Consider the following 14,412-nt stretch of genomic DNA (forward strand, 5'->3'; position numbering starts at 1 on the left):
AGCTGTAATACAACAAGTTCAGAATCTAACCTCACTATCAAACGTCGAATTCCAAATGAAATAGATTCGGATAATAATTCAACCACTGCACTGTATTCTGCAATGTTATTCGTTGTTTGACCGAGGCTTACCCCATGCATAGAAACTAACTCGTCAGAGGGCGAATAGATAACCCAAGCTGCGGAAGAGATATTCCGTGTACTACGACAAGCACCATCAGCAAATCCAATGTATGTTTGGAGAGGCGTCGACATCTACAATATCAAGAGTAAAACCAAGATGAGCCAAAATAATGACGAAAAACCACACTTAGCTAAACTAAGCACACTGACTAAACTAACACACTTGCTAGCTAGAAAGAAAATCTAACCTATCTAAAAATTTCTCCATACCCATCATTTTAAGCATAATACCTCTTTAGGTAAAGTCCATTTCTGGGTTTACCCAAAGAGTCCCCATCAAAATCAACTAACTCATAAGCCCCTTTTGCTAGCTTTCGCTTTACAATGTAGGGCCCATGCCACATAGGAACGAACTTTCCGGCACCTAGCTTATCGTTAGCTTGATCATATAATAATACTAGGTCTCCTTCCGAAAAACTTCGAGGGGTTACATTTTTATCGTACTGAGCTTTCATTCGTTTCGCGTGAGTCTCGATAGCTAAAGTAGCGTCACGTCGAGTCTCATCTAATTTAGCTAAGTATAATAACCGTTTCTCCTCTGCGGAAGTAGCTGGAAGTAATTCGACAGCCATTTGAAGTGATGGGATTTCGCATTCAATAGGTAACACAGCTTCTAAGCCATAAACTAGCTGAAAAGGGGTGAAACCTGTTGAATTTTTCACTGAAGTTCGATATGCCCATAGCGCCGAAAATAACATGTTATGCCAATTCGTTCGATGGATACCAATGATCCGTCGAATCATGACGACTAGAACTTTGTTGATTGACTCAACCAAACCGTTGGCTTGCGGATAATAAGGAGTAGAGCTATCGTGGCGCAAACCAAGCTGGCTTGTAAGCTCAGTCATCATGACATTTCGAAAATGGCTCCCATGGTCAGTAATGATTGCTTGTGGGACACCAAACCTAGTTATGATATGATTGAATACGAAAACTGCAGCTGTCTTGCCGCTTGCGTCGAATGTAGGCATCGCCTCGGCCCATTTTGTAAAATAATCAACCGCGAGGATGATATACGCATGCCCCCCGGCCGAGTGAGGGTTACAAGTAATAAAGTCAATGCCCCATTTGGCGAATGGACCAGCGGCAATTATAGGGTGGAGAGGAGCAGGTGGAGCGCGCATCTTTCGATCAAAAACTTGACAGTTGTGGCACGTTCTGACAGCAAGGATACAATCTTTAAACATAGACGGCCAGAAATAGCCAGCGCGCAACACCTTCTGAGCTGTGGCATACCCAGACATATGACCGCCACATGCTCCAGAGTGACAGTCATTCAAAACTCTCTCAGCCTCTTCGTGAGTTAAACAACGTCGAAAAACTAAGTCTGCCCCCCGGCGATAAAGTGTATCTCCAATAATTCTGTATTGCTGGGATCGAAACCGAATTTTTCGACGGTCTTCCTTGGAAGCTTCAGGCCGAAAGGTTTGGGTTTGGAGATAGATGATTATATCCCCATACCACGGATCTAAAGTGCTAATAAGAAACAAAGATTCGTCCACAATGGACTCCTCTGCCACAGTCTCTGTGTCAGCACTCGGGAAATCACACATTAATTCCGCAAAAACTAAAGATTTCTTAGACTTGGACTTCTCGAACTCCAAGTCGAACTCTTGCAGGATAACAATCCATTTAGAGTACTTGCCCCCTAGCAGTTGTTTTGTCAAAATATAAATCATAGGGTTGCAATCCGAAATAACGGTAGTCTTGCGGAGAAGAATGTAGTGACGAAAACGCTGGACAGCTTGAACGGCTGCCAGGGCCAATTTCTCCACATGTGAATATTTTAACTCAGTTGGGTTTAAGGTTCTGCTAAGATAATATATCACATGCTCTGCTTTGAATTCATCTTCTTGAACTAACACCATTCCAATGGTGGAATGCGAAGCTGCGAGGTATAAGAAGTAGTCCTGGTTGTAGTTGGGAGGATGCAATAACGGTGCATGGGTCAACGCGTGTTTCAGTGCATCAAAAGATTGTTGGGCAATCTCGTCCCAAAAGAATTGTGCGTTCTGTTTCAACAACCGTGTAAAACCTTTAGTGACCTCGGCGTAGTTGGGATGAATCGGCGTAAAAAGTTCGCTTTCCCTTGCAAACTTTGGAGTTGGCGCAAACTCGAAGGAGGAGGCAATTTGATGATAGCCTCGACTTTCGAGGGATCGACGCGAATGCCGGTTTTTGAAACAACAAATCCCAGCAATCGACCTGTTTCTATACAGAAAACACACTTGTGGGGATTCAACCGAATTCGATAATGCCTACACCTCATAAAGATTGCTCGTAGGTGGACAAGGTGATCAGCTCGTTGTAAAGAATGAGCAGGCAAATCATCGAGATAGGGTTGCACAATGTGCTTGATGTCATGAAATGCATAAGACATCGCCCGTTGAAAAGTGGCCCCGGCATTCTTAAGTCCAAAAGGTAATTTGCAATAAGCAAATGTCCCCCATGGACAAATGAATGCCGTTTTTGGTTGATCGGCAGGTAGAATATTGATTTGATTATAGCCTGAGAAACCATCCATGAAGGAAAACATCTCACTTCCGGCACAATCATCAATGATTTGATCGATATAAGGCGTAGGATAGTTGTCTTTTGGACAAGCTCGATTGATATCCCTATAATCGATACAGATTCTTATTGTTCCTTGTTTTTTATTGACGGGAACAATATTCGATACCCAATCCGTTAACGGGATCGGATAAATGAAACCTGCTTTCAACAGCTTTTCGACTTCTGCTTTGATTGCAGCCGCTTTCCGAGGGTGAATCTGACGCAACCGTTGCCGAATGGGTTTAGCATCCGGGTAGGTTTTGATTTCATGAACAACAATGGCAGGATCAATTCCCGGCATTTCCTCGTAAGACCAGGCAAACACGTCGCGGAATTCTTGGAATAGGGCCTTGTAAGTTTGGATTTCCGTTTCAGTACATGCGGCACCTATATGAATGTTCTCCTCGATTCCGGGCTTCACTGAAATATCAATGGGAATTGTACGAGAAATATTCCCTAAATTCAGCTCTGAATCAGAATGTTTCGTTGGATCCTGAGCGTCTTTGACATATTCAGCGGTAAAGATAGATGAAAAATCATTTTCAAATGCATCATCCTTAGGTAAAAACGAAGATCTGTGATGGAGATCTTCCCATGGTAGATCATCTACACTTAGGATTTCGCGAAGTTGTTCGTCAGATGACACTTCTTCGGGAAACGTTATCCGTTCTAAGGGTGAGGTGAAAAGTGACTCTTCACTGACCACATTCATTTGGTCGGTTGAATGAAAGTCGGTAAAAGACATAAGAGCTTCATAAGCAATCTCATACGGACTCAACGGCATAACATCACCGAGTGAGTCTAGCTCAGAGTCAGAGGGAACATACCAAGGATCATCATAAATAATGTTTTCTGACGTGATCATATGAATTGTTGCGAACGAAGGGTCTACATTGAGTGGAGGGAGAGGAAAAGTTCCCAGTAAACCGGAATCCTTAACTAAACCTACACCAATGTCCCTATAAGGGATTGTCGTTTTACCGACATGCTGGATAGTTTCTAAAGAGGTTGGGTCGGATGAAAAGTATGTCAGCTGATCAATAGTCACGATCTTACCGTTATGTGGAAACTTAATGACTCTGAAGACCGATGAAACGATCGCTGTCATAGCATATGACCAACTTCGACCCAAAAGAAGGTTGTAGTCTAGAGGGGCATCAACCACTTCCACATCCAGACTAACGGTTTTACCTTCGACCCCTATAGGCAATTCTTGTAGAATACCAAACGGACGGAACCCACGGCCATCAAAGGCCTTAAGGATGGTGGGGGATTGGTTCAATGAAGGAGAACCAAGCGATCTCCAACATTGAATCGACATAATACACGTAGAAGCTCCCTCATCAATCACAGTCCGATGAATAGGCCTGTTTTTGACTATCACTGGGATTTGGAAAGCCATTTGATGGGGGAGACGTGGTGTACTATTTTCTAGATCAAAGATCATTAGGTTCGGGTCCTGAACATCGACAGCTCCAATAGCCGACAAAAGCAATTTTCGTTGCGCTGGACATGATTGCAGCACTTCGAGTGCCGACATTGCTGAAGGTGAAACAGCTAAGTCTTCAACAATGTTGTAATTCTGGGCTGCTCTCGCATGTGGATTGAAAGCAGACCTTCGAAGTACACCCTTGGCGGGCGGCTTTATCACTAAGTCTGGGTTAGGTTTTTCGATCTGTAGTGGATCGGAACCAGGAGCTGAGGTTGATGGGTTAGAGTGAGAAGATTCTGCTTCCTTACCATCAACAGGAGCCTTACTACCATAATCTTGCGATCGAGTCGCAATCCTGACATGAGACATCATCAAAATGGGTTCTTCACTGGCATTCGAAGAAGAACCTATCATCTTATTTTCCTGCTCTGGAAATGGATTCTTTAACACAGCAGGAGTCGGAGAACCTTTGACTATTTTTACTACCTCGGCCCGATGAGGGCAGTCTCTTATAAAATGATCTTCTTCACAAATAAGACAAGGATAGCGAGGTTTACGTTTCTCGTCATTGGTTTCCGACTTTTCCGTTTTCTCCTTTGGAGCCTTGTCTGCTTTAGCCTTCTTCTTTCCTTTCTTCTTTCCACCGTTTTTGGATTTGGCCGTAGATGACTCTACAGCGTGAATGTCGGCGGTAAGTTCAGGAGGAGAAGACTCTCCTGTCGGAGAATCAGGCAAAGTGATAATTGGAGTATTGGAGGCCTTGGAAGACTTCTTCTTACTCTTCGTAGTCACGATACCGATCATGCCATCAGCGGCATGAGATCCCGAAGGAGCAGCAGCGATTTGGTTTGACTTGGAAGATCCGGAATTTTTTCATGTAACGTACCCGACTGAGTATAAACTAAGTCAAGGTATTGTGCCTGAGCAATGACTTGCTCCTCAGTAACTACTCCGGCCTTAGCGACATCTTCAGTAATTCTTGGTAATAATGATTTGACAAACCATTCAGCTAAGATTTGGTCGGGATAAAAACTTTCACTAATCTCCTTCGACGTCTCCACTCATGGATGTGATCAGAAATGTACGTGGATGTCGATTGTTTTAGCGAAGTTAATAACTCAGTACCATTATCGTATCTGACTGGTAACTGAAAATGAGTTAAGAACGAGGTAGCTAACTGACTAAAGTTGTAAAAAGAGGCCCGTGGTAACTCAATGTACCACTTGGCTGCGAGACCAATGAGTGTACGCTGGAAAAGACGTAAGCGGATAGAATCATCTATGATGGAATTTGATGCACACCAGAGGTGGTAAGTCATCACGTGATTAGACGGATCCTCTCCAGACTTCCCCTCGAACTTGGGTATATCGCTGGGCAACTTATTTGGCATTGGCGGCCAAAACGGAAGATATTGAATTGGATCGTTCGTTAGGCGCGTCAAGTCGGGTAAATCTAAAGTTGCAATAAATGGTAACTGCCGGTTAGGATCTCTGAAACTCTGAGTCACAATACCAGCCCCAGGAGGAGGATATCCAGGATAACTAGGAACAGGATTCGCATTGGGGATATTATATCCTCCTGGAAAACCAGGATTAACCGGACCGTACTGGGGTTGTTGAGGTGGTTGATAATTGTACCCAGGATACGGTTGATACTGGTAAACCGGTTGTTGGGCAGCTTGCCCAGGTTGATACTGTCCCTGGTACGGAGGTTGAACAAATTGAGGTTGAGTAGTAACAACCGTACTAGTACCAGGTTGACCTACAGGCATCTGGACTGTGGTTTGAACTGTGGGTCCAGACAACGGTACAGATATCTGAGGAGTGGTTACAGGGACAGTAGGAACTGGAGCTGCCGATACTCCAGAAGTAAACATGGTAGATGAAGCGGTAGTTGCTACAGCCGTGTGAGGTGGAGTACCTGGTGCAATTGGCGGCTGAGTAACTACAGAAGTTACAGGGGTCTGAACACTTGACTGGACAGGTTGCGGTTGCTGGGATGGACCAGGAACTGCAGGTTGTCCTGCTTGAGGTACCGACTGCATACTTGGTTGCAACATCTGTTGACCCTGTGACGGATCCCATGTTAACATTCCAGGGTATTGACTCGTAACAGGTTGAGGATACTGAGAGCCATAGCCGTATTGAGGATAGGGTTGATAACTGTAAGGTGCAGTCCCATATGATTGCCCTTGAGGTGGTTGATAACCTTGACTAGGGTATTGACCCGTAGGTTGATAACCTTGAGGTAAATACGAATACTGGGGTTGACCTTGACCTTGAGGTTGGTATCCTTGAGGTTGATACCCTTGGGGTTGATACCCTTGGGGTTGCCATCCTTGAGGTTGCCATCCTTGAGGTGGATACTGATACTGAGGTTGACTTTGGGGTACAAATTGAGGCTGGGGTTGATACCCTTGGGGTTGATACCCTTGAGGTTGCCCCCCAGTCACAAATGAAGTACCTTGAGGTTGCCCCCCAGGTATAAACGAAGGTTGCCCCCCAGGCGGTAATTGGCCACCTTGAGGTTGGTTAATGGGAGTTGAACCTGACATCATATAAACGTCACCTATACTCAATGGTACATTACCACTGTTTCCAACTAATAACCCATGATCAACAGGTTGAGGAGATGCTCCCGCAAAGGTACCAGAAAGTGATTGATACCCAGTAGGAACAGAAGGACCGCCATGTAAAAATGATTCAGGACTTTGTGAAAACACAGATGACTGACCAGACATATTTACAGGAGAATGAATTCCTCTAGGTGGAACCGGAGTACGAGGTGTAGAAAAACCTACTGAGTTGTCTAAAAAATTGGTTAATGCAAGGTACCAAGGTTCAGTTCTAGGAGGACTGTAAAATATGGATTCACGCTCCCTTAGATCAAGGGTAATTAGATCTTCAGAATTAGAAACGCCTATTTCTTCCTCTGGAACAAGTTCTTCTATGGCAATTAATCCAACAGGAAGATTTTCGGTGATAATTCTTTCTATTCTTGGTGAATCAGGAACACTAGGAGTTGGAGTAACAGGTTCTGAAATTTCAGGTTCTTCGCCTGTTTCACTGGCAGATGAAAAACTACCAGCAAGCTCGGAAACTGTAACAGCTTCGGGATTGTAACCTGTTTCTAAACTTTGGTAATCTGGATGGACTACCAAGGAAGATTCTCCTTCTTCAGGTGATCCTACTCTACTGCCACTAGGAGGAGTTACAAGGACCTTTAACCCTTCTAAATTACCTGGGTCGTCTCGAGGAGGGGATCCCCTAAGTCTACGGGATCTTCTCAACAATTCAGCCACAGACACAACTTCAGGAGACTGGCCCGCAATTCAACGGGACCTTCTCGGTGATTCCGCCACAATTAAAGATTTTAACTACAACACACGAAAACAAAATAAAAAATTTCAAATCAAACCACCTAAAGTCTTCTAAAGAACCAATCAATTTTGAAGCATACGCCTAAATAATCTAGAGCGTCAAACCACACACAAACAGTAGTCTTCCGGACCAAAAACGCTAGTTGGTGATTAAGCCCAACCTCGCAGGATTCAGTACAGAAATAGTGGGTGGAACAGTTACCCCGGCAACCTGCTTAATGAATAGACTGGACCAAGTTCCTCCACTTTAACCGTCTCGAAGTGAAGCGAACCCCCCAGAAAATCCAAGTGAGTATAACCGACGTCTGCTCCAGGTACAGTGGGACCTTCCCTCCACCGTCACCTTGGGTAGAATCCTAGATATTATGGCCACTAAGGTTACCAATCACAACAATTACACCTGGGGGAACAGTCTAGGCTCCAACAGCACGCAAGGGCAGAGTAGCAAGCTCCAATCCCCTTACCGGCTCCTTGACAACAATCCAAGGTTTACCGATAAGTGACCCCTGGCTCCTCGACAATGGTTAATCCGAGGTTTACCGTTTGTAATACGTACTGTCTGGCGTCGTTCCCAACGAGGGAGGAATGATCCCCTCACTGGTTCGGACACGAGCTCGTGCTTCTCCTTTAAGAGGAGCTTTCCCAGAATGTAACTGAAACAATTGGATTTGTTCTACTCAAGATAGACTATCTGTTTGGTTTTGTAGTCTTGGAGAGTTAAGTACTCACCTACTCCAAGACCCTAGCCTAAGCTATGTTGGTGCTTCAGAGCCCTAGAAAAATAAAGATTACTAGATTGATTTTAATTTAAGCGTTACTTTTAAGGTTGTTTCTTAAGTCAAAAGGTGATGGAAGTGAAACTAGTGGTGTGTTGACTCGACTCGAAACCACTACAAAATGCACCTAGAATGATTTATCCACTACTTTACTTTTCGATGAATTGCTTTAACTAAAAAGTTGAGAGAATGCAATCTTTATAAAAGCAACCTTTTAATTGAAAACAATCAAAGAAACAATTCGTTTGTCTTTTCCAAGCATAAAAACATAACTTCTCTTTACATGCACGAAAAAACTCTTTTCTTCTTTTGAAAACAAAAAGCTACTTGAAACAAGACTTTTAAGAAGATGTTTTTGTATTTTTCTTTTAATAAAGCAAGTAAATCTAATTTAAACAAAAAATCAATCTTAACAACTCCTAAAATCTATGAAAATGCACTCATAAGCAAACTAAAAGTAAATTTACTCTAAGCAATCTTAACGAGGCCAAAACTAACAATGATTATTTCTAAGGTGTTTTACTTGATTACAATCAAATCAAGGGCTAGCTTATTGCAGAATCAACAACTAGCCAAAACAAAATTCTAATCTTTTTGTTCTTTTTTAAAATGGAAATCAATACTTTATAAACAAGTAATTCGAAATTTGACCCAACACAACTCAAATGGCAAGTTGCACACAAAAGGAGACTTTACGACAGGCCAGACTTCTAAGAAGGTTGACTAACCAGAGATATCTAAGGCTGGACAACTTTCTAATAGCAAAGTCACTACAAAGCCTTTCCAAAAATCAAACCCTAGGTCAAAACTTCGTTGAAAACCACTAAAACACTCAAAGCTCACAAAACTAGTTTAGGTGAAAATTCTTGACAGGGTACTAAAGGATCTGGGCGGAAAACACTAAGGAAAAACAAAATCTAAAAGCAATTTGAAGCAAAAATGGAATTTTCTCAAGTTTTACAGGAAGACGCAGGCAACCCGTTGTCACAGGTGCGGCCCCGCTCTGTGCAGACGGCAACAGCGCGTCCAAAGACGCACTGTGCAGTACTAAGAGGGTGCGTCCGTCTGGAAAAATGAAGAAAAACCAAATCTAACTAAATCTAAAGCTAAGCCACCCAAATACTAATTCGCACAGTCAAAAACCAGAAAACCAAAATGATTTTCTCAAAGCAAAGTTCATATAAAGGAAAAGACTCTCTCATTAATGGATTCCCCAGCGGAGTCGCCAATTTGTCACACGGAATCTGTCAAGGGTGCGGACACGACTGACTTTCCTAGAAGTCTAAGACATTCTAATGACAAACAATACAAAAAGGAGTGATCTTTCTCTAAATACACCTTTTATAACATGAAAACTACAAGTGTTTAGGCTTACCTTATTCCAAAACGCTGTTGTTGAAGTCCGTTCTTGACGATCCGGATGAGCTCCTCCTTCAAGTCAATTCCTGCAACCACAAACAATCAAACAATTACCAAGCACTTGCATTTCATATAATAAAACATATATCCAACATGCAGACCAAGGAACACATGAAATAACTCATTAACACAAGCTATTGAGAAAAATAAACCAGTTTGTATTAATAACGAAACAAAGAAACTCTTACAACCTGGCCTTGGTGTTGTGCAAGTTCCTCCCAGGGTCCATCAAGGGTTTTCCTCTACTTTGACAAAGCTCACCCTCTCCCAAGTAGAATCAAGTGAAGACAATCTCTCCTCACAAAGGCTCTAATGGAAGACCTAAATCCTGCAGCATTTACCCAAAGAAAATGTATAGCTCCAACCTCCTTTCCTCCTGGCTCAATGCCTTTATTTATAGTGCTGTAAAGAGGTTATTCTGGTCCACCATCAATGGGATCATCCCCCTCTTTGGGTGGGATAGCTCCCTTATTGATGGGATAAGATTCCCCTTAATAGAGATACATGAACCAACTGGAGGCGCATCCATTTCATCAAACCGACCTCTAGAATGTTCTAGAAGTAACCACAAGTAACTTTTTCAAGATAAAACTCGCGCATTTTGTCTTTTACAGAGGGACGTACCTGTCCCTTTACATACAGAGCGTCCATGGACGCAGTTTTTGTGAACAAGGTCCGCGTCCCCGCAGGTAAGACTAGAGAGAACCTGCGACCCCAGAGATAAACATGATTTTTACAAGACTTTCTCTCTATTTTGAGTTTGAGATGGATAACAGAGGCATAGACTTGCCTAAGAGGGTAGCATGACTGTTGATTTGAGCCATACTAACTGTAAGTAGTCAAGGTGACATTTTTTAGTGTAACAGATTGACCTACTCAAAGTCGCTCTTCAAGAGATTGCAAAAACCAAGTAAGAGCTAGGAGGAAAGCCTGAAGAAGCTATGAGGTTATTAAACTTTCTAAACATTAGAAACAAGCATCAATTGGAACAACTGAATATTGAGGATAGAACTGGAACCATACAAGAAATCAAGAAAGTCTTAACCAAAAGAACTCTAATGCAGAACCTGGAAAGAAAATGTCAGAATATGCAAGAAGACATAGATGAATTTATGGAAAAATTCGGCAATTTACAGAGTAAAGGAATTCCAAGTCCTTTAGTAATCAAGGATAAGTTAATGAGGTAGGATGATTATATCGACAAATTGGATCAGTATGCAAATAACGAAGCCAGCTCATCTGCCAGTTCATCTGCACCCAAAGCATTACCTACAGGCAGAGTTCTCTATGATAGTCTGGAGAACCTCTTTTATGTTGAGCATGAATTGAAACACTTGTTTCCAGTACAGCCAAATTTTGTAAAATACACAGAAGCTGATGAGATCTTCAGGAAACTAACAAGGAACAAGATACCAAGGGATGATTGGTGGACTGATATGACAAACATTTTATGATTTACCTTGGTAAAAAGTAAAACTGAAGTATTTACCATACTCAATTTTTGTAAAAGAAGGTGAATGAAGGTAAAGCAGGTAAACAATATCAGTAAAAAGATGAAAATAATCAGCCATCACAGAATTACGAGCAAGACAACAACATGCACAATCATAGGGCCTGCCTCCATCTCCTTCAACAAAAACAGGGACAACAACCCAGCAGTTCACTTTTAGTTTCTATTTTCGAGACCATCTGTCTCTACATTTATGTAAAATATAGTTAGTTTTCCTAGAATATATCTTTCTCATCTAGGAGATATTTTATTGAAAATTTTGTATAAGTACTTCCTCATTCAAAGTACTTAGGGTGGATTCTTAGACATTTCTGTAGACTCATTATTTTGGAATAGAAGTGCTGTTGAACAACTATTGTATGGCGGGCTGGAAGAAGTAATAAAGCAAAGGACTTTTACAGGATTCATGTGTCAAACGAGGGACAGATAAGTATTCTATATCTTATGTTTTTACAGTTTTCTAGTTTAAATATTTCATATGTGTTTCATATTTGAATAATAAACGAAAAAGTATATTTCAAAAAGTGATTTACTACATTCTGTCTTTAAAATCGTTTATATTCTTAATGTTTTCCTCTAAGCTATCATAGGTAGGGAATTCTTAATTGCTCCCTGCTTCTTAGTTTACCATTATGGCCATTTAACAAGAAATTCTTAATTGCTTTTTGTTAATGATCACCCACTTTCCCTCATCTTGAAACTTTGTTGAAGGATTCTTAACTGCCCTTCCTCCCTTTCAAGACCATTTCACCCTTTCAAGTTACCATTTGTCTCTTGTTTAGCTATCTTGCCCTGTGAAGCCCTCCTTTGTTGAATCAACTTGATCCAGTTAAGCCATATTTAATTGACTCCATAGCCCAATGGCCTAAAATACTCAGTTCTATCCATCTACTCTTGCATTCCACCACCAAAAAAAATCAAAATCCCCCAAGCTTTCATAACTAGCCTAGTATCTTATAAACAAAGCAAAATCATAAATAGAGAGCCCTTTCTGTACTTAAAAGTTGGTTTGTGGTTACCTTGGACCCGTTTCCTTCTTCTGACAACTTTAAGGAAAATCTGAGTGATAACAGGAGGCTTCTCCGTTAGGATTCTCAAAATCAAGCGAGGAGTTTCCTTTAGAAGGGGAATCCTCAGGAATTTCTTCCCAAGGGGTGTCAATAATTTGGAAGGTGGTGAGCACCAATATTGCAGAAATAATTATTCAACTCCTGGGCTTCCTACTTTACTCTTATCAACCCGGTAGTTCGTAACAAACTTGGAAGCGACGATGTTGTATGCACAAGAACTAGTTTTTACTGCATGCTATCACTTAGTCAGCTGGCGTAAGATCACTAGGATCTTAAGCCAACTTCTATGGATTCCAAAAGAAGCTCTATATGTGATGAAAGAAAGGAAAGCTTACTCTACAGAGGCTACTCTAATTGCAGAAAGGAAAAATACTGAAATGTAAAGTAAACCTCGCAAACCCTACTTAACCAACTAATCCTACTTTTGCAAAAAGCACTATGAAAAACATGAAATGAATGCCATTACCTACTCAAGTAAGTAAACAACATCGACTCAAGCTATTTCTAGAAGTAAATGAGCAAAAAACATCTTTTTGGATTTTTATGTATTTTTATGTGAAATTGACATGCATGTATTTTATTGTGTGTGAAGGTGGAAGCAAATAGGTGGTGTTGAAGGGTGAATTCGGGGTTTGAGGAGATGTAGGACAGTGTAGATGGGTCCTAGGAGGTCTCGGGTGGCCTTATGGAGGCTTTTCCCACACTCGGCCTTCAAAAGAAAGCCTAGAGGAAAATCTATAGGAGGACACGGGGAATCTACAGGAGGTCTACGGGAGGTCTACAGGAGGATGACGAGAGTAGTTTTGAAGGTTTTGAAGGTGTGAGAGTGGGTGGAAAATGTAGATTAAGGTTGGGATGATGTGGTAGGGCACCTAGGGTCCACCAAGGGTCACTAGGAGAGGGAAAGATGATTGGGAGAGAGGAAGAAATCCTATGGAAAAATGCAAAAAACTAAGGCAGATTTGAGGTGAACTTTGGGTGACCTCTAGGGCATGGATCAGGGAGAGAATGTGATGGCTGATAGGCTGACCTACTGTGGGGAGGGATCTACTGCAAAAGAACTAATAGTCAACCAATGAGATCAAGCAAGCAAGGAAATGAGTACATCAAGAAACAGAATTTTGCATCAAGCTAGTCTAAATTATGAGCTATGGAAGTAAATGCTGAAAAATGCTACAAGGAGAGAAATAATGGAAGAAGAATTATTGCAAAGAAAAAAATGAGCATGGTGGAAGAGATCTAAATCAAAGCATTGACCTTTTAACAAACTTTCAAACACTAGAAATCCTATGGAGAAGGAAAATCTATGTTTTTGGGGCAGCAAGAGGGTCTTTGCCTCAGTTCATGGTCCCAAAGGGAGGAAAGAGGCCAAGGCACTATTGCTAGCCTTTTGAATCTTCTTTCTATCACTGCTTAACCTTCTATAGAAAACACAAATTGAAACAACCTTCTAAATCACCAAAAACAACCTATTCTTAACCAATAAAGAAATTCATCTAACAACAACTAATCCATAAACTGAAACAAAACATATAGATACAAATAAGAGGAGCTTGGCTACTTGGATTGGGCCATAACCCAAGAGCTTCAGCTGTCTGAGGTAACCCAGTGCTAGCTCAAAAAGGATCTCATCTTTATTATCAAAATAGTAATAGGATTACATGAAACTATCACCAAAAGTAAGCTCGAAGTTGAGCAGAGTTTTACAATAGCAAAAGTACAACAAAAATCCGACAAAAATTCGACCCTAGTGAGGCCCTAGGCCTCTCTACTTATACAACTGAAGCTCCCAACAACTTCCTTAAAATTAGGGAGGCTTGGCTCCCAAAACTCGAGATAAACATAAGTTATCCTCCACTTGCTCGGTTGCCTCGTAGTGCATTGATTTGGCTGTTTGTACTCCGTGCTGCATGAAGGGTAATTCAAAGTGGGGAGTAATAAATGAGGGGGATTACCTTGTATAAATCCTCTCCTTTGTCCACTTCAAATTATCGCTGCCAATTATCAATTGAATCTTTGACTTTGTCTTCAAAATTCAGCAAAAATTTGCATTAAACACATATTAGACCTCATGGCATCATAACTAACTCA

This window comes from Pinus tabuliformis, chromosome 9 (assembly GCF_031772625.1).
Source record: "Pinus tabuliformis cultivar Carrire ecotype Pingquan chromosome 9, CPIR1, whole genome shotgun sequence".
NCBI lineage: Eukaryota > Viridiplantae > Streptophyta > Pinopsida > Pinales > Pinaceae > Pinus > Pinus tabuliformis.